The following is a 20,680-nucleotide window of genomic DNA, read 5'->3' as shown; positions in this document are numbered from 1 at the left end:
CAGCAAGGTGCTGGGGGGGTGGGGGGGAGCATCATCAAGCATGGCAGGACTTCCGGTGTGATTGGAGGGAGGAATGATCCTGTGTTCCTTCTGAATAAGTGGGTGGAACTTAAAAAACATCAATACCACCAGAGCTAAGATGATATAATGAAGGTTTCTGGCAGTCCGTGAGCTCAGCGCCTCCACTATTGACACTCAGGGACTTGACCCTTGAGGCTTTTTTGTTAAGTGATGCCAGTAGGTGATATACATACAGATAAGGAGGAGGGTTTGTTGTTGTTGTTGTTGTTTTTAAGTTTATAGTAAGAAAATGGAATCAGAAGAAGGCAGGAGAGGAAGAGAAAGAAACCGTTTCATTGCTTACAGGCTACAGTCGGGGCTCAGTGGCTGTGTGCAGACGGAATACTTATGGTGTCGTGATGCCCACTGGGAAAGATCCAGAAGGATACTGCTGCCGGGGTGTGAAGTCACAAGGGCCGTCTCTCACCAAAATGCCGAAGACTGACTCCACTGCCCGTGACTTCCTGACTAGGGAACTAGCAGGACAAAGGGTTCCATCCACTGAGGAAGACTAGGTCAGGGTAAGAAGGCAGAGATGACTGGGGCACCTGGGTGGCTCAGTCGGTTGAGCGTCTGACTTTGGCTCAGGTCATGATGTCATGGTTCGTGAGTTCGAGCCCCGTGTCGGGCTCTCTGCTGTCAGCACAAGGCCCGCTTCAGATCTTCTGTCCCCCCACCCGCCCTGCCCCTGGCCTTCTCTCTGTACCTCCCCTGCTCACACACTCTCTCTCGCTCTCTCCAAAATAAATAAACATTTCTAAAAAGGCAGAGATGAGTAACCACCCTTCCTATAAGTCAGGAATGCCAAGGCAGCTAAGATACAGCCCTGACAGGGCCAAGGGGGACACCTACAGGACTAGGAATTTCAGTAGGATGTGATGAGAAGAGGGACCAGCTGTGCAGTGGAAACAGGAACACAGGGGAGTGTGGAACCCTGTGGGGGTAGAGTATAGTCAGGATAGACTCCCTGGAGGAAGTGGCACTAAAGCCCTCAAGGCTGTAATAGACAAGGGTATGGCTGGAGGGCAGGAGCCTCAAAGGAGGCAACCCTTTGCCCCCTTCTTCTCTGTTGCTGGGTGAAAAGTGAGCTGTCCAGGCTTGGATGGCATTTTCCCAGATCATCCGGAAAGTTCAGGCAGGTTTGACCTGAGTCAGAGCCTAAGGGAGGGCAGTGAAGCTGCTATTTCATCAAGGTCAGGCTGCACAGCCATCCAGACCACCTATACTTCCTCTCAGCATCGCACCAGCCAGACCCCGTGTTCACGAGGCCGCGCCAACAGCACATCAGCCCCGGAGGGGCCCCGGGCAGAGCGAGCAGTGCGTGGCCAGAGGACTCACGGTAATGACACCACTGTGGTGAGGCTCACACATTGCCCCGGGGAACAGGTCGGTGTCCCTAAGGTCCTCGAGCGTGACGCATGCTAAATAATACTGGAGCTCGTTCTGACATCCCACGGCTCACCGTCTAAACGCAAACCCCTCTTTGTCTATGACCTTAAACTCCATGAACAACCAGCGCTGACAGGTGCTTTTCCCTTTGCCATGGGTGCAATGGTGCATTGTGCCCTGAGCACGGACCTCACCTGAAGACCAGGCAGGGGCCCAGAGCCACCCCATTTCCTCTAGTCTGCTGCTGGCTGCAGGTGTCGCTGGTAAAATGAAGGATGCTGCCAGGGAAGCCACGATGAGCTTCAGGGAGGTGGGCGCTTGCTGGAGGGAGCAGAGGGCACCCTGGGCAGCATGTGGTCCTGCTGGGGCATCTCCCCTGAGGCCTGCTGCGGTGCAGGGTGGGGCGCAGGTTTTATACACAGGAAATACAGACTCTTGACCTGAATGCCTTCAAATTAGGGGAGTTTTTACATTTTTAATATTTTTTTAAAGAATTTTTTAAGTTTATTTATTTATTTTGAGAGAGAGAGAGCAGGAGAGGAGCAGAGAGAGAGCAGGAGAGGAGCAGAGAGAGAGGGAGAGAGAATCCCAAGCAGGCTCTGCACTGTCAGCGTGGAGCCCGACGTAGGGCTCGAACTCACAAACCACAACATCGTGACCTGAGCCAAAACCAAGAGTCGGACACTTAACCAACTGAGCCACCCAGGCGCCCCAGGGAATTTTTTTAAACACAGTAAATCATTGGAGCACCTGGGTGGCTCAGTCAGTTGAGCGTCCGACTTCGGCTCAGGTCATGATCTCACAGTTTGCAGGTTTGAGTCCTGAGTCGGGCTCTGTGCTGACAGCTCAGAGCCTGGAGCCTGCTTCCGATTCTGTGTCTCCCTCTCTCTCTGCCTCTCCCCCACTCACGCTCTGTCTCTCTCTCTCTCACGCTCTGTCTCTCTCTCTCAGTAATAAATTAAAATTTAAAAAAAAATTTTTTAATGAAATTAAATAAAAAAACACGATAAATCATTTTGGGAAAAAGTATTCTCTGCTTAGGGGAACTATTTTCAAGCACTTAAGAAGTGACGCGGTCAACAGCCATTCTTAGTTAAATTATTTAATCCGCTCAATAGAAGCAGTGAGCAGAATGAGAGGCGGGTCTCACAAGGGCTGGGGGCCTGGAGTCGAGCCACCTCCAAGGGCCTGTGACCCGGGGAAAGCACCCTAGAGTCCCCGTCCTCCTCTGTCAAATAGGGATGTCAGGACAGTGCATTAGAATATCTCGTGCGTGTCAACAAACTCTGATGGGTTTACTTCACATATTTATGTTCATGCAGAATATGAATAGTATGTATCATTACTCAGAAAGGCATTTGCTCCGATAATGTTGCTGCTACGATCGATCGAACAAAATGTACAATTATTTTAGAACTCGAATCATTTAACACTAACCTGTCACCCACAAAGGTTTTTTGAGGCTCCGATGGGAAAATACATGCCTGTGCGATCCCTCATGACCAGTGCCTAGCACTTTGTCAACACACTCTTCGTTATTAGTAGTAGTAACAGCGGCTTTATTTTTGTCATTACAATTTAATGATGACTTCTGAGATGAGTTGCCATATACAGTAGAAAGCATGAAAATTCTATGTCTTCAAAAACACTCTAAGTTTCAGAAACCTTTTCCGACAATCCAATCAGCCCTTTCGTCACACGCCCCGAACGCGTTCTCTCCACTCGTACTATTCTGGGAACACGGGGCCAGCCCTGCAGCCTCGCTCTGGTCACACCTGAGCTCGTCCCAAGCTGCGGATAAGGACCCAGGCTTCCTTTCCTCACTTCCACCTCCACACTGAAGGCGTCCACAGACAACGCGTGGGACCAAAGCAGTCAACGGGAGTGTGGTAGGGATACTCCAGGCATTCGGGTCCACCCTGGGCTGTCTCGGGTCCCTGGGCTGTTGAAATGCGGGCTGCCCACAGCTGGGCTGGACACCAGCGGCCGGTGCTGCGAATTCCACATGAGAAAACCAGAGACGATGGCCAACATTTAAGCCTGCCATGGGCCAGGCACTGCCCTAAAGCACTTTACATGGATTAACCAACTCATTGAGAGAGGCACTATTATTTTTCCCATTTATAAATGCAGAAACAGAGGCACAGAGAAGTTAAGGCACATGCCCAGTATCACACAGCTTTTGAATGGTGGAAGTCGGGACTCGAACTGGTCTAGAGCCTCTACCTCCAAATCTCTGCCCCATGTGGACCACAGGAATCAGGGGATTCCCACTTGGAAACACCACAGAGCCAGAAAGAGGGACGGGACTACAGAGCCTGTTGCTGAGAGTTAGTGAGTAAGGTACCCAGGAAAGTCTAGGACTGTGCCATTGGTCACTAGCCTGGTGCGGGGCATGCCTGGGCTGCCTGCTGACCCACGAGGACACGGAGGTGCAGAGAGGAGGAGCCCACAGGGAGCTTCTGTGGAGTATGTCTTCCAGCCTCACACCCCCTGGATGCAATCTCAGTGGATGGAAGAAAATGACCGTGACGTCATGACCTGAGCCGAAACCAAGAGTCAGATGTTTAACCAACGGAGCCACCCAGGTGCCCCAGGGATTTATTTTTTAAAACACAATCATTTTGGGCAAAAGTATTCCCTGCTTAGGAACACTTTTCAGCTGTGGAAGACAGACCACCTGAGTGATGAACCCCTGTCACCTGATGGTGGCAGATTCCAATTTTAGCAAAAGGGGAGAAAATGTAAAAATCTGTACTCGAGGGGCGCCTGGGTGGCTCAGTCGGCTGAGCGACCGACTTCGGCTCAGGTCACGATCTCGCGGTTTGTGAGTTTGAGCCCCGCATCGGGCTCTGTGCTGACAGCTCGGAGCCTGGAGCCTGGAGCCTGCAGCCTGGAGCCTGCTTCGGATTCCGTGTCTCCCACCAGCCACTCTGAACTCGGCAGTCAGCTCCGTAGATCACCTCCGGCCGTTGCCTGAGTCCATGGTTTGAAGGTAGCCTACTGATTCCAGACGCAGGGCGGGTTTGTGAGTGACCGTCTGAGGACCGCTGGTCTGTCCACAGTCGCGTAATTAGCAACTTGTGGAAATGAGGGGTTGACCAAAAGGACGTCTTCCTCTCACCCACCAGCCTCCCACTTCCAATGTCTGGGCTGGGGTGGGAGTGGGGGATGGTGGCTGCGGTCAGATCAGCAGGCTTGCTGATATCTGTAACACGTGTCCGCTAAAGTTCAGGAGCTACTAACAGTGTCCACAGTGGATGAAATGCACCGTGAAGAACCCTTTACATTTTAAGGATGAGAGACTAGGAGAGCCAGTGACTTCCTCATAACAAACTCAGTAGCGTCTGAAGTCACATGACCTCTCTCACCCACCAGAAGCCATCTAAAGTACCCAAGCTGTTATTTTCGGGGTCACTGACAACAATCAGGATCAGTTACATAATTTTCAGGAGTCACCGCACACAGAATTTGGGGTCATTTGAGCAAAAAGTATTCCGCATTGCAAGACCACAAGAGCAGAGCATTGAACCAGGCGTGAGCACCTCTGGGTGCAGGAGCCCTGAAACCACACAGGCTGTGCCCTGTGACTCACAAAGCGTCGAAAGGTTTTTTGCCTGTCTTCAAAGGCGTCCATCACCTGCTCATTCCCTTGGGAGGTATTCCTCTGAGCCCTGCCCAGGGAGCTAAGCAGGCATATTGACAGGTCTCCAAGACGCTCTCACAGCGGCCTGACTGCCGATCTCTTGACTTATCTTGTTCTTGCAAATACAGAACCCTAAGTCCACGGACCTAGTACAGGCTGAGACACTGCAGCACAAACTGCCGAAAATGCCCCCAGCGACTCCAACACTTTGATGGAATCAAACCCAGAAAGTCTTGGGTTAAAATGTTTCCTTCCCCTGCCCGCCTTTTATTTTTGGACATGTGCCTTTTAATGAAACATGATGTTTTCAGTATGTGATTAGTTTCCCCTCTACCGATAAGAAATATTTAGAAGCACTTGACTCACAGCACTTTTAGTATTGACAAAAGTTTGGCTTTTGTCCTGTTCAGCCACCACTCAAGTTCCATCTAGAACATACATATTGGGCTGAGAGCTCCCTCTTTCGCAATCGCATTCCTATGGCTAGGGAGCGTCAATTCTGTTCTTCCCACTCGGCACAGGAAGTGTAGACCTCGACTGGAGGCAGGTCAGATGCACTCCTCAAAGCTGCTTTTTGAAAATACATCTGAATTAGATTTTCAGCGAGTGCCACCCCGCCCCCCATCAACATCCTCCCTGTGGGAGGTCACACACTCACTCACAATGTCGTTTCCATTGCTCAAAACATGTTTTGCAACATGTGCCTAAGTGGCTCAGTCGGTTAAGTGTCTGACTCTTGATTTCGGCTCAGGTCATGATCTCGTGGTTTGTGAGATCGAGCCCCGAGTTGGGCTCTATGCTGACAGTGTGGAGCCTGCTTGGATTCTCTCTCCCTCTCTCTCTCTCTCTCTGCTCCTTCCCTGCTCATTCTCTCTCTCTCCCTCTCCCTCCCTCTCTCTCTCTCTCTCAAAATAAATAAATAAGCATTAAATTTTTTTTTTAATTACATTTGGGAAAATGCCTCAAAACTGTAGCCTTTCTCATCAGTATCCTAAATGGTGGCAAATTGTCCTCTGGAGGTAGATTGGCTTTCTAGAAACAGTCTAAAGTTGTTTAAAGTCAAGCAGTAAACCAAAGAGGGGCCAGGAATAAGAAGCATGTCTGCTCCCAGCCAGCTGGTGCCCTTGTGGCCCATCCTGGGGTTCTGAGGGAATTTAGGGAAGATAGTTCCAGATCAAGTCTGGGTCAGGTCCCTTCAGGGCTTGGCTAGAATATGTCCATATCGCCCAAGGGGCTTCTCTGAAGAAAACAGCATTTATTTTATTGTATACATTTGGGGATGTTTGTAAATGTGTTCTAATTCCCTTGGTCTATAATATTATTTCCTATGTGTAAAGAAGATTTAGCTTTCATGTTCTTTGCAGAACAAGTTAAAGCTACTTACATTTTTTTTTTCTCTCAAAGAATGAAATCCTGCCATTTGCAGCAACATGGATGGAACTGGAGGGTACCATGCTAAGTGAAATAAGTCAGTCAGAGAAAGATACCATATGTTTTCACTCATATGTGGATCTTGAGACACTTAGCAGAAGACTATGGGGGAGGGGGAGGGGGAAAAGTTACAAACAGAGAGGGAGGGAGGCTCTTCATAAGAGCCTCTTCATAAGAGACTCTTCATAAGAGACTCATAAGAGACTCTTCAATACAGAGAACAAACTGAGGGTTTATGGAGGGTGGGGGAGAGGGGAGAGGGGAAAGTGGGTGATGGGCATTGAGGAGGGCACTTGTTGGGATGAGCACTGGGTGTTGTATGGAAGCCAATTTGAGAATAAATTATATTTTAAAAAGAGGAAAAAAAATTTCAATAACACACACACACACAAAAAAGAAACTTAAACTATGGCATACTAAGAATTTTTTTTTTTAGGGCAACTAACTTTCTCACAGCAAATCTGGTAATTTCTGAAGTCCCATGAGCACTTTTGTGTCAGATCATATTTCTTCAGACTGGTGTTGGCCATCCTATAGAGTCAAGAGCAGTAATCTCAGAGCTCTGGCACCTTCCTGTCTGGAGCTTAGGATGTTCTCTTCCATTCCTTTAATCCACCGTGGGTGGGCAGGCAGGGGTGTGGGGAAATTGCTAAAGAGGAAAAGAAGGATTATCCTGAAGTCAGCCCTGGAAACATGGACTGAGGATCATCTAAAAGGCATGAAATCAAGGCCTGGGTTTTCCTTCCTTTCCAGAGACTGTATTTATGTAAGCAAGATCTCACAGAGCTGTCTCTGACCCTGTCTGTCTTGTTCACAATCAAAGCCACAGGGGCAAGTGGGGAGCTCAGGAGCCCCAGAGATCTCTGGGGAGTTTGAAGGAGGCGGCCCTGCACATTTGGCCTGAGCCTGCCAAGAAGCTTGAAATGGGGGCCAGAATATGAACCACAATCACAGCTTTTGCCCATTTACTAGTCCAAATGATTGGGACAGACATTAGCCACTCATGTAAAGAGTAATTACTCACCAGGAACTTGCTATAACCTGTCCTCTGTCCCATCTCACATCGTTTTGGCTACTTTCTGCTCCCAGCCCCCTAGCTGGCTGTTCTAAGGCCTGGGCCAGGGACAGGTGGAAGACCCAGAAAAGAAGGTCAAGGCCTAGGACTGGCCGGAGCATCGACCCCAGTGTGGCAGCCATCACTGGCTCAGGAGGCCACAGGCACTGGTGCAGGAACATCATGTTCCTGAAGGGCACATTCCTCTCCCATCCCAGACATGGTCAATTTGCATGAAGACATTTTTCTGGCAGGTGACAAGGAACTGTCTTAGGAAAGGGGTGCCTTTTTCTAATTTGTGCAAAGACCCTGTATCGGCTAGCAGTTCTGATTTCGGCCGGCAATCACTAGGTAGCTGAGAAGCGGAGAAGAAATACACCACCTCCTGGGACTGGGTAAAACTTGGAGAGGAAGGGAGGTGTAAGCCCATCTGCTTTGCTCCTGTTCTCACCTCTTACATAATCGTTTGGCGGGTATGTTCGTTAGAAATTAAACTCAGCCTACAGTTAAGAGAGATTTAAACAAACAAACAAACAAACAAAAAGCAACTTGAAGAGATGAGGGTTTATTCTCTCACATCGAAGACAGAAAGCGGGCAATCCAGGGCTAATCCGGGAGCTTCACAAGGTCATCAGGGGCTAATCGGCCCAAACAAACACTCTTGCCAGCTGGGAACCCGAGCCTTAACCTACCACTGTGGGCTGCCTTATCCTAAACAGTTGATACATATTCTCTCCTCTCGGAGAAGCCCCTGGGAGATGGGTGTGATATCAATACTCATTCTGCATCCAAAGACGCAGAGGCACAGATGGCTTAAGGAACCCGGATTCATCTAGAGAACACATATGAGATGCATCTGTCTTTCTGCCCTACCGTCTGCACCGCGTGACCTCCTTATTCAGAGTCACCTGTGGTTCCAGCCATCCTATCCACATCCCAGAAATGGGGAGAGAGGAGGGACAAAACAGGAATCGTAGTGCCCAGCTCACTCGCCTCCCCTGAGGGACCGCCTCAGAATTCCCACACAACACTTCCTCTCTGGTCACATCCAGCTGCAAAGGTAGCTGGGAAGTGTAGTCTTCAAGCTGATGCCTGGCCAGCATCACAGGATTCCATCCCTGCCCTGGTACCTGCCAAACACTAGTCGTTTTCCATTTCCCTTGTGCATTAATTCATCTCCCCTTTTCAGTACCCACACAGACCATGGCCAAAGGATATGGAGGAGATCCAGCATACAAAACACAGCTAGGGAATCTGTCCCACTTGGAAAGGTTGGGCCTCCCCTTTTCCTGAGCCAGGCAGACTCTGGACCTAGGTAATCCTATTAGATGGGGACAAACACGGAAGGTAAGAAGAGCTATTTATTGATCTAAGTGCTTCTACGTGTGTTATTTTTTTTTTTTTTATAACTCCTCAAGACACATCTGAGAGAAAACCCATCACACGCATTTTGCCTACAGTTCACCAGAAGCTGCAAGACAGAAGCAACCCCTCCCAGAGGCACGTTGGTGGGGTTGGGAGTGAAATGTAAGGGCAGTCTTGACTCCAGAACCGATCCTACTATTGCTAGTTAAAATAAATTCCGCCGTAGCAACTAAAAACAGTTTATTATTTCACCTAGGTTGATAAAACTAAGAATTTTAAAGCCATTGAAAGAATTTTAAATCACGGCTCAGTGCATAGAGCAGCATCAGAAACACCCGGGTGAGGGTTTCGCTAGTCCATCCCAAACACAGGGACCCCACAGTGACATATTGTCTTTCTCCTGAAGTCAGTTATTAAAATTAAAGTGGGTATCTAAACTTTTTTTTTTTTACTGTCAATTCAGTGGCTTACACGTGAAGTCATGAACAGAAGGGAAATGTTTGTTATTACTGTATTAAGGAAATTAGGTCCCTCAAGTGTTGGCTCAAAAGATATTGACGCTCATAAGAATTTTTTTTTTTTTTTTTTACAAATTTCCTTACTTTCTCACAGCCACCCTCTCACCTCCTTAGTCTGGGGACGCCAGGCCTGTTTGTTAAGAAGCCAAGGAAATGGAACAAAGGCTTTTGAGCGGTCACATGCTCTTCCCCAGGCTCCATAGCCAGTCTCGCTCCATCGTCTGGACCCTTGGACCACATCCTTTCCACCCTGTAAAACCGAAGGGGTGCCGACCGCTGAAGCATCCAGCAGGAAGGGGACAGCAGCACATCTCACCACGAGTCCCTGTGGCCCACACCTGCAAACACTGCATTCAGAACCCCTGTGTCCCTCCCTAGGGACAAGAGAACATGTCCTTCCCAAGGTAACCAGGTCCAGTGCTGGGCCCTCTTCCCTTCACCATCCTGGAGGGCGGATGCCTTCAACACACAACGCTGTCCTTCCTTCTACACGCATCTTTCTCCCACTGTCCCTCTTCCCATGCTGCATCTTCCCTGTAGTTGCCTCCTGTCGCCTCCTGCCCAGGAGCCAGAAGCCAAGTGGCAGTGCTGGCTCAGGCCAGGCCCTCCAAATTTCTCACCCCATACCCGCTCTATGGGAGAACCCAGGTTCCTTAACCCATGTGTGCCTCCATTTCTTGGGAGACGCACCTGCCTCACGGGGTCTTTTCTAGGATGAGATCACATGTGTGAAATGTTTAGGACGATGGCAGGTCAGCAGGGATAGGTGCCAGGTGTTATCATGAAGGCGCTCGTTCCCACCCGGGAAGAGTTTCACTTTAGGCAAGTGACCCAAACTGATACAGCAGTCTCCTCGCTCGGCACCCCACCTCCACTCCCAAACCCTCCAATCCATCACCCTCCCACACAGCTTCTGGAGTCCGACCCAGGTCACGACATTGTTCCACTCAAAACCTTCCATGACACCCCAGTGGTTTCAGTATTGAACCTGAACTCCTTACTTTGGCTGCTTTACAAGACTTTGCACCACCTTGCCCTGCCCACCTCTCTACCCGACTTGTGTTATCTTTACGTGCTGAGCAGCTCCGGTCACACTACGCTTCAGTGGTGCCTCAGGACCATTGCTCTGGCTGTGCCCTCCCTCTGCACCCTCCCACTCTTCCCCACCCACCTCTCCCACAGCCCACTCATTCTTCTCCTTTCCCTTTCAGCTTATGTGTTGCCCTCTTCACAGGGAGCTTCCCTCATATTCCATAGAATGTAGATCCAGCCTATCCCTCTTATGTACTGAATATTTGTGTCTCCCAAAATCTGTAGGTTGAAGCCCCAACTACAAGGCAACTAACTGTATGTGGAGACGGGGCCCTTAGGAAGGCTTTTAAGGCTAAATGAGGCCATAAGGATAGAACCCTGATACAAGAAGATAAGTGTAAGGACACTAATAAGAGACAAGAGAGTTCACTCGTGCCCCACCACCACCGTGTGCAAACACACTGGAGGCCCTGTGAGTTCACGGCCAAATGCTAGTCTCCCTCAAGCCATGAGAAGAGTCCTCAAAATGAGACCTACCTTGCCCGCACCTTGACCTTGGACTTCCAGCCTCCAGAAATATGAAAAATAAATGTCTACGGTTGAAGTCACCTGGTCTGTGGTATTTTGGTATGGCAGCATAATATGGCTCAGACACCCCATTCTCATTCTCTGCCAATTGTTTACTTCCTTCAAGGAAGGAAGGCCCCGTTTATAACTACTGTCACTGCCCCCTTACAGATTCTTTGCCTATGTCCTGCCACCGGAATATAGCTCTCTGTAAAAATCACCTGCTCCAGACATACCACAGCGCCCGGCATATAATAAGTATCCTCCGAATCAAAGAATCCACCAAAAACAATATGCTTCCAGCCAAGGAGAGAAGGGGTTGACTCATTCCCCTAGGACTAGACAAGCATCCCTAACCGTGGAATCCCCATTCCCAGGATGGACTGCATAGTCACCACTGTCTAAGCTACAAACACTGATCTATTTCTTAGTTGATCCCCCACCTTGTTCCAAAGTGAATTTAAGCCAGCTTATCAAAATACAGAAAATACAACGGGATAAGCAATCAGGGAAGAAATGATAAGAAAAGTAAGACAAAGTCACGCAGGTGGCCCATGCGCACTGTGGACACCACAAGCTCCGGGTGCCCCAGCAGCCACCGTGAAGAAAGTGGCCCAGGCAGCCTCATGGTTCGACTGTCCATTGGCCACAAAGAAAGCATGGTCTGGGAGAAGCGGCTGGTACGAGCGCTGACCCGTGGCGGCATCCCCACCTCGTCCTCCCTCAGCATCCCTCCCACCCACGGTGGATGAGTCATGAACAGCATCCTTGAGGAAGGCACAAGGGAGGCTCTTCTTTGGGCCGCTCTTCCTTCCAAGCTGTGCAGGACAAGCTGCTCTAAGGGGAGCAAAACAGGGAGGGCCACGATGCGCTCCTACAATTTTCTGTCTCTGTGTATCCCGCACCAGAAACGGGCCCTTTTCTTCCCTCTGCCCATTGCTGCCGGTGAGATAGATGACCACCCTCCCTCACTCTACCATCGAGTCGTCCGGGTCTTTGCAAAGCCGACCCTTACTGTTATCAGTGGCTGAGAAAGTGAGACCTTGGTGCGGGGGGTCCGAGCATGGGTAACAGATTCGCTGCAGATACACCCGCGGATGTTGCCAGGGACCAGGGGTCCCCGGAGCAGGTGAGGTCTGCAGGATCAGACCCCTCCCCGCACGCGGTCCTGCCCTGAAGACCATCTCCTACCCTAGCGCACGCCTAACAGGCTGTGATGACAATTACGTCTCCTCTTAAGCATCGCAGACACATTCTTTACTTTGACAGCCTGGACTTTTCATCCTCTGGACGAAGCCCGGGAAGAACTCGTGCTCTGCAAACAGTAGGCTGTATTGGACCTTCTTTTGCCCTTGGTTGCTTTTCCGACGGGCGTTGTCTGTCCTCCTGGGGAATTCCTCTGCCGGCGCTGGCTCTGTGGTCCTGAACTTCACCCCCTGCTCTGGTGGTTGGCGCTTCACCTCCTGCCTCACGCTCCAGGCGCCCACGGGGAAGCAGCAAACCCGCAGCAACGCCTGGTCCTCTGTGTCTGTTCCCCACACTTACCCAGATGCACCAAGTTCGAAAGGGCCCTGGAGGAAGCAGTGACCTCGGATGACCCACCCAAAGGCGTTCACGGCCAGATAGACATGGAAACAAACAGAAATACTAAAGATGCCTTTTGGGCTATTTCTCTTTTATTTCAGACTTCCCTAACTTCACAGACCATATGATCTACCCCTTGTCTGCGTTTCCTATGGATTTAATCCCAAATGCAATCAAGCTTCTAATCTAGAAACTGGAAAACTATTCTGCCAGGCAAGAGAAGTCTCTTTATGTCTCTGGGATTCTAACCTGGCCAGCAAGTCCTTTCCCGTCATCCCCTGACTTACTACTCTCACTACTTCCTTTTTTCTAAGAAATCTTTTTTCCTAGTCCCTTGAGTACCTGGTCCGCCTGAGAGTGTTTCATTCCGTTCGCAAGAAACACTATCCAAATTAGACGGCAGAACAAGGCAAGAGCAGGGGTTCTGGAGCCTGACTGCTGGGTTTCATAATTCTGATTCTGCTACTTACTTGCTGTGCAACCTTAGGTGTGTTACTTAACTTCTCTGTGCCTCAGTTTCCTCAGATTTAAAACTGAGGCTAATAACAGTACCTCGGTCAGGGGTTATGGGACGATTTAACGTGTTAATATACGTAAAGTTCTTAGAACCATGCAGTATGAACTGAGAGCTATATGAGTGTTTGCTGCTATTACCAAATTATGCCACCAAGTCGGAGGTTTTAAGAGTGAGCCAGACAGAATTGTTGTCCTCACATGAAAAAGGCTGACAAGGAAAGAAACCACTTCAATGCAATTTAGAAATAAAGTGAAGTCTGGTAGGGGCGGCTGGGTGGCTCAGTCAGCTAAGTGTCCGACTTCAGCTCAGATTATGATCAGGCGGTTCATGGGTTCAAGCCCCGCGTCGGGCTCTGTGCTGGCAGCTCGGAGCCTGGAGCCTGCTCTGGCTTCTGTGTCTCCCTCCGTCTCTACCCCTCCCCTGCTCATTCTCTGTTACTCTCTGTCTCTCAAAAGTAAATAAACGTTAAGAAAAAAAAATTTTTAATAGAAATAAAGTGAAGTCAAGTGAAAAGCCACAGGCTGTGGGGACACAAAGGCTGGGGCAGTCAAGTCCACAGGAGAGGCTGGAAATGTCCTATGGTGGAAGCCCGCAGGGGCAGAAGGAGCAGTCTGATGAATTTGGGGTGTATTAGTCTTCCATTGCCACATAGTAATTTAATCCAAAACTTAGAGGTTTAATAACAACAAATATTTGGTGTCTCATAAAATTTAGGGGGGTCAGGAATTCGGGAGTGGCTTAGCTGGACATCGGGCTCGGGGTGTCTCTTGAGATTGCGGGCAGATGTCAGCAAGGGCCACGGTCATCCGAAAGCCCCGATGGCACAGGAGGGTCCACTTCCAATGAGGGGAGGTGCCCACACAGCACTGGCATGCAGATGCTGGCCGTTGGCACGAGGCCTCAGTCCTTGACGCGTGGCCCTCTCCAGAAGGGGCTGCCAGATGCCGAGTGTCCTCACAAGACGGCGGCCAGCTTTCCCCAGAGCAAACCATCTGTGCCATCCACATAGCATGGCAGAAGGGGTAAAGTCTTGTACGACCAAGCCTCAGGAGGCATACTGTCTTCTCCACAACGTTGGTTATCCAGCACAGCCTGGAGGCGGGGACCACAGTCAGGAATTCCCGGGGGCCATCTGGAGCCATGCTGTGCCGCACTTGGGGAAGGGTAGATGGGGATCCAGGCGAGACCCCAGGCCACAGGGCCTGTGGTGGCCCCATCAGACATGGCTTTGGCGGGGGGGGGACATTATGTACTGTCGTCAACAAACTAAGCTATTACTAAACATTGTGAGGTGACAGAAGAAAAAGGAAAATTCTTATTAATTCTTCTTCTTCTTCTACGCATTTTCTTCCAAGCTCTGGGACACTAGCCCCTCCGCAATAGAACCACCTCCCCTGCACTGTGTGCAAAGTTATGAATCCTTTTCTCTCTGGATTTCCCCTAATTGGGTCTCCTGTGTCTTGAATCTGGGCTCGTGGCAGAAACAGAAATACCCACCAAATGTCTCATTTCATTATCCAGCATTGCAGGAGCTCCCCTACGTTGTCCAGCTTCCTTTTCTTTTTAAATTTTTTTTCAATGTTCATTCATTTTTGAGAGACAAAGAGAGACAGAGCGTGAGCAGGGGAGGAGCAGAGAGAGAGGGAGGCATAGGATCCAAAACAGGCTCCAGGCTCTGAGCTGTCAGCACAGAGCCCAACATGGGGCTCAAACTCATGAACTGGGAGACCACGACCTCAGCCAAAGTCAAGAGTCAGACGCTTAAGCGACTGAGCCACCCAGGTGCCCCTCCCAGCCTCCTCGTAGTAAAACAGGGGTCATGGCTGTTAGTTCTGGAAGAACCTTGAGTGGCAGGGACACACAAGGAAGAGGCTCATGAGTGTCTCTTCTCAATGCAGAGGTGCTCTCACCAGCCTTGGTCCCTGAGTGACAGTGTGGAGCAGAGCACCGCACTCGTTTGACACATTCACAACCACCAACCTTTGTTCTCTTAAGCTATTGAGATTATGGGAAAATCTGTTACTGCAGCAAAACTCAGTCTATCCTGACAAATACTGGAATCCAAGAGGGAATAAACCTTCGTCGGCAACTTCAGGGCTAGCAAGTGTATGTTGTGGGAGATTGTGCAGGTGTGTGTGAGGCAGTGAAAGGGCACACACCTTTGGGGATGTGTGACCATTTCCCTTCCAACAACCAGAAGCCGCACGGGTTAGAGTGATTGTCACTGGCAAGGAAGGTGCAAGAAAGCGATGAATAGAGACGATGTCAGATCAAGAACTCACCACATCTGGGGCACCTGGGTGGCTCAGTCGGTTGAGCATCTGGCTTTGGCTCAGGTCATGATCTCACAGTTGGTGGGTTCAAGCCCTGCATCGGGCTCTCTGCTGTCAGATCCCCTGTCTCCTTCTCTCTCTGCCCCTCCCCTGCTTGTGCTCTCTCTCTCTCTCTCTCTTTCTCTCAAAAACAAATAAACATAAAAAAAAAAAAAAAAAAAGAACTAACCACGTCTGTCAATGCTATCACCAAAGACACCTTGAATATGTCCACTCCTCTCTGACTCTATGGCCACCTTCTGAGTCCAGGCTCCTTGACCTCCTGTTGGGTCTACTGCTATTGCCTTGACGGGTCTCACTGCTTCTGTCACTCGACCCTCCCACCCCCGATCTCTTCTCCATGCAGAAGCCAGAGCAATGTTCTTACGACACAAATCTGTTCACACCACTCTCCCGTTGAAACCCTTTCTTGGATACTCAGTGTTCTCGGGCCTGGCCCCTGCCTTTCCCCGCAGCCTTGTACTACACCCCTCTAACCTCCCACTCTGTGTCCCACCCACCTCCGTTGGTCCTACACGCCAAACCCCTTCCTCCCCCAGGGCCACCGCAGGCACTGTTGTTCTGCCTGAGACTCCTTCTCCTCCCTATACCTCCCACAGCAGCCTTCAGACATCGCGTACCATTATCTCAAAAAGGCTCTCCCCAACTGTCACCCCCAGCCCATGTAACTAGGTCAGTCACCTTGTTTTCAACTCTCAACGCTCCCTCGACCCGTCTTCACCATTACGATGAAATACCAGTTAACACTGAATAGCTAATTGGAGAGCTCACAGTTTCCAGGCTCACCCAGGCCCTATACCCGGACAGACGTTGTTCTAAACAGGGGCAGAGTGCTGTCACAACTAGCATGAGCGTGCATTAGCCCTCCAACAGACACACGGCCCTACACAAAGAGAACCCACGGGCCTCCACGTGAAGCAGAATTTGGGTGTGAAGGCCAATCTCCATCACTTCCCCTGGTCTTCTCAAAGCAAGTGTCAGAGAGCAAGGTTTCGAGTCTGGGTGGAGGTTGGGGGCCCAGTGCACCCACTGACATGGTGACAGCACATGCCCCAAGGTCTCCCTTTCAGGCAGGGAGTCTTCCCTCCCAAAGGGAAGGGATCTTTTCCCTCCCCTGCCCTGCCTGCCCCTGCAGCTTCAAGGGGTCCCAGCGGAGACAGGAACAATGCAGACAGTCCTGGGAGAGCCCTGAATTTTGGAGCACTCTGGCACTGAGCTCAAATCCAGGACTCATTTTCCACAGGCACACTTTATCACTCCCTGGCGGGAGCCAGGTTTCCATCCTTGTCATTCCCAAGGGAGGGGCGACGTGCCCGGACTCTAGCTGCACGATGCGCATTCATATTTTTCCTATAAAACAACTCCGAGCACCTGAGTTATGCATTTTATCAGAAACCATGTGCTCGGTGATTTTTAAATATTACCTCCAAAATGCATATATATTTTGCCAAGAAACCATCAGCTGTAAATTACTCTGTTCCAAGGGCCACGACATGGTTACTGTCACGATGCAAGCCGTTCACATAAACTCCACAATGTCTCACGCTTTATCTTTAAATTTTACAAAATTTATTGATCTTTATAGCCATGAAAGGCAAGAAGAAATATATTTTAAGTTCACGTCTTTTATTACTGACCCAACTGACCACGTGACACGGCTCAGATTTATCATCACGTCCAGTTGCCAGCATTTACGGCAACTTTTAAACATGTCATTTTACCTTCAACTCCTTGTGGTTCAGGCACTTTGGGGGTTTACTAAGTATCTCTGATTTCAGGACCAGAGCAAATAAATGGTTTAAGTACTTTTGCAGCTCATTGGAAAGAGAATTTGAAATGCACTTGAGAAGATTGTTAACGTGGGCCACAGAAACCTAGGGAAGGTTGCAAGCACTCCCCAAATTTATGTCTCTCCCCGTACGGGAATAAAAGGAGATGCTCCCTCTGCCAAATAGATTCCCAGGCTCCCCAGTGGGCATCTCTGCATTGTCAGGGAGGTTTGAGAAAATAGTATTCAATCGTTCCTCCATTTGCCAAAGTAAAAGTTACTACTGATTAAAATGGAAAAGGAAGTTTTGTTGTCTTTAAAAATGTCCTCAGTGCCATTTACCATGAAGCGAGTATAAACAAGACAGTCCCCTCTGGGCGTGGAATTCAGCCCCTATTCATTACGAAAGCAAGAGATGGGTTTTTTGTTTTGTTTTTGTTTTGTTTTGTTCTTAAAGTTTATTTATTTATTTTGAGAGTGAGAAAGCCGCAAGCGGGGAAGGGGCAGAGAGAGAGGGAGAGAGAGAATCCCAAGCAGGCTCCACTGTGTCAGCACAGAGCCCAAAACGGCGCTTGATCTCACAAACCGTGAGATCATGACCTGAGCTGAAATCAAGAGTCAGAGGCTTAACCGACTGAGCCGCCCAGGTGCCCCCAAGAGATGGGTTTTTAAATACGAATATTTATGGAAAGGGAACAAGCACTGAGAGGGGACAAACTCGGTATGCTTTAATGCCATCCATGTCGAATTTGGTCAAGGATGCAGAGGCTCAGGGGGCTTACCCCCTTGCCCTTCACTCCAGGTCTGCGCGTCCAGCCGGCCCCTGAGTCCTGGGGCATGCTTCGTGCGTTTCTTCTTTCCCCTTCCCGTCTCCTGGCTCACATGCTCTGCCACCCGACTGACCTCCCTACAACTTGGTTTTGGGATATGTCACCTCTAGGCCCCAAACACCTTGTAGGCTACTCACGGCCGGGACCCGGAAGACAAAATTGAATCCTATCTGTTCCCAAGGCAGAAACCATCTCTGTCTATGTACGTCTCAAGTCTTACACCCCGTCATGAGATTTCTGCTCTCAGCACCCCAGCGAACCCAAACACACAGCTGCCTCCAGACTCCTCTTACACAACCAGAAGGCCTCCCAGTTCTCTCTAAAATCTCCCCACCTGTCAAGATGCAGAGGAGCCCCCTGCCCTCACTGGATGAGACTGTCCTCGATCCTCTAGGCCACGCCTGAGGTGTCGTCCAAGGCAGCGCTCTAGGCACCTGGCCTCTCCCTCCTCCATCCTCTGTAACTTGTGTTGGACACTCAGCCTCACACTGTATGTAATTTTTCTGTGCATGGCCTCTCCCCGTCACAAGACTGTCCCCTTGAGGGCATGTACCATGTCCCACGTGTGATTATCTTCCCTGGGATCTAACCCACTGCTTACAAAGAGTAGGTACTGAATAGACAGGTTTTGAACAGAATCAAACTTATTTGCAAAAGCAAAATATTCAGGCTGTAAGCTGGCGGGGGTGAGGGGGGAGAAATGCAAACTTACCCACTTCATAGAATTCTGTGGAAAGTTTCTCCATGTCAATGGTTTTCTTTTTAATTTATATATTTATTTTGAGAGAGAGAGCGTGCACGCATGAGCAGGGGAGGGGGAGAGAGAGGGGAAAAGAGAGAGAGAATATCAAGCAGGCTCCAGACTGTCAGCTCAGAGCCCAACACAGGGCTTGAACTCACGAACCGTGAGATCATGACCTGAGCCGAAACCACGAGTCAGACACTCAACTGACTGAGCCACGCAGGCACCCCTACATGTCAAGGTTTTTTTAGAGTCTCCATAGTCTCCACCTTTACTGAAGTTCTGGGGATGGGCTGCTGAGAAGGAAACATCTGGCAACATCTTTGGAAGAGATGTCACGTGTCTAGAAACGAACGGTCCCTCCCTTGTGCCACTAATGATAGCTTTTGCGTCCCCCTTTCCCTTAACGCATGCTTGCATAAGAGGTGGTGGGCTTCTTGCCTGCAGGGTCTCAACGATGACACATCCTTGAGGCCCCAGGACCCTCTGGCACATAGAACGAGGTAGTGCTTGAGGAAGGCAGGCAGGGGACTGGCTTTCTCCAATTGGGGTGAAGCTAGCTTAAGTCTGTGGGGCTATGAGAATTCATATGTATTTGAGTTTCTAAACCCACTCAACAGAGGCTGGAAAACACCCTGTCTCTTTTTTGGCACAGCTGGTATGTCCCTGCTCTGATTTAGCAGCCAGTCATTAGTGGTCAGATTCAAAACCCAGCATTCACAGCTCTCTCCTCCATCCCAGGAGGGCCAGCCCCTTTGGAGCAAAAAAGTAAAGCTTCTGTCTTACTCTGCTCCAGCTGCTGTAACAAAATACTACAGACCAAGTGGCTTAAACAACAGACATTTATTTCTCACAGTTCTGGAGGCTGGAAGTCCAAGATCAAGGTGCCAGCAGGTTCGGTGTCTGGTGAGAGCCCTCTTCCTGGCTTGCAGGCGGCCGCTTTCTCACAAAGGAAAGAGAGAGGGCTCTAGTCTCCTCCTCTTCTTATAAGAGGCCCCACCCCCATGACCTCATCTAAACCTAATTACTTGCCAGTGGCCCCATTTCCAAATACCATCACATGGCGGGTTGGGCTTCAACATAAGGATTTTGCCACTGAGACCACAACAACCTGCTTTGACCCTGTGCTTCTCCTTCATCTATCGGCAGGACCAGACCAAAGCACTTCTCGTCATTAATAGTAGGCAGTCTGTGTGCCAGGAAGAATGAGAGGCAAGTAAGGAAGCAAAAGAGAAGGGAAGAAAGCCAGGAAAGAAAAGACTGCTATTAAAAACAAATTCTTCAGGGACACCTGGGTGGCTCAGTCAGTTGAGTGTCTGACTTCGACTCGGGTAAGGATCTTATGGTTTGTGAGTTCAAGCCCCACATCGAGCTCTCTGCTGTCAGCCTGGAGCCTACTTTGGATCCTCTGTCCCCCTTTCACTCTACCTCTCTCTCTCTCAAAAATAAATAAACATTAATATATATATGTAAATAAATTCTTCACAGCGTGACTTGAAAAAGTCTGTGACTAAGACAGGCATTTGCAAGTATCCTCAAACAGCCCAGAATTGTTTCTTCAAATGCAAGATGCTCAGATATGGGAAAGGGCCAATTGGCAACCTTCTTCCAAATGAGCCGCTGTTCGTGGCCAGAAACGTTCAGATCACTTCCTGTATTAGTGCACTAGGGCCGTTGTAACAAAATACCACAGATGGCTGGCTTCAACCATGGAGACGAAACCAGTTCTGGAGGCTGGATGCCCAGGATCAAGGTGTCTTCAGGGTCCTTCTGAGGGCTGTGAGGGGGAATGTGTCCATGCCTCTCTCCTCGCTCGTGGGGGGTTGCTGGCAACCTGTGGCATT

This window comes from Acinonyx jubatus, chromosome A3 (assembly GCF_027475565.1).
Source record: "Acinonyx jubatus isolate Ajub_Pintada_27869175 chromosome A3, VMU_Ajub_asm_v1.0, whole genome shotgun sequence".
NCBI classification, from domain to species: domain Eukaryota; kingdom Metazoa; phylum Chordata; class Mammalia; order Carnivora; family Felidae; genus Acinonyx; species Acinonyx jubatus.
The sequence above is the reverse complement of the archived record's forward strand: the minus strand, read 5'-3'. Positions refer to the sequence as shown.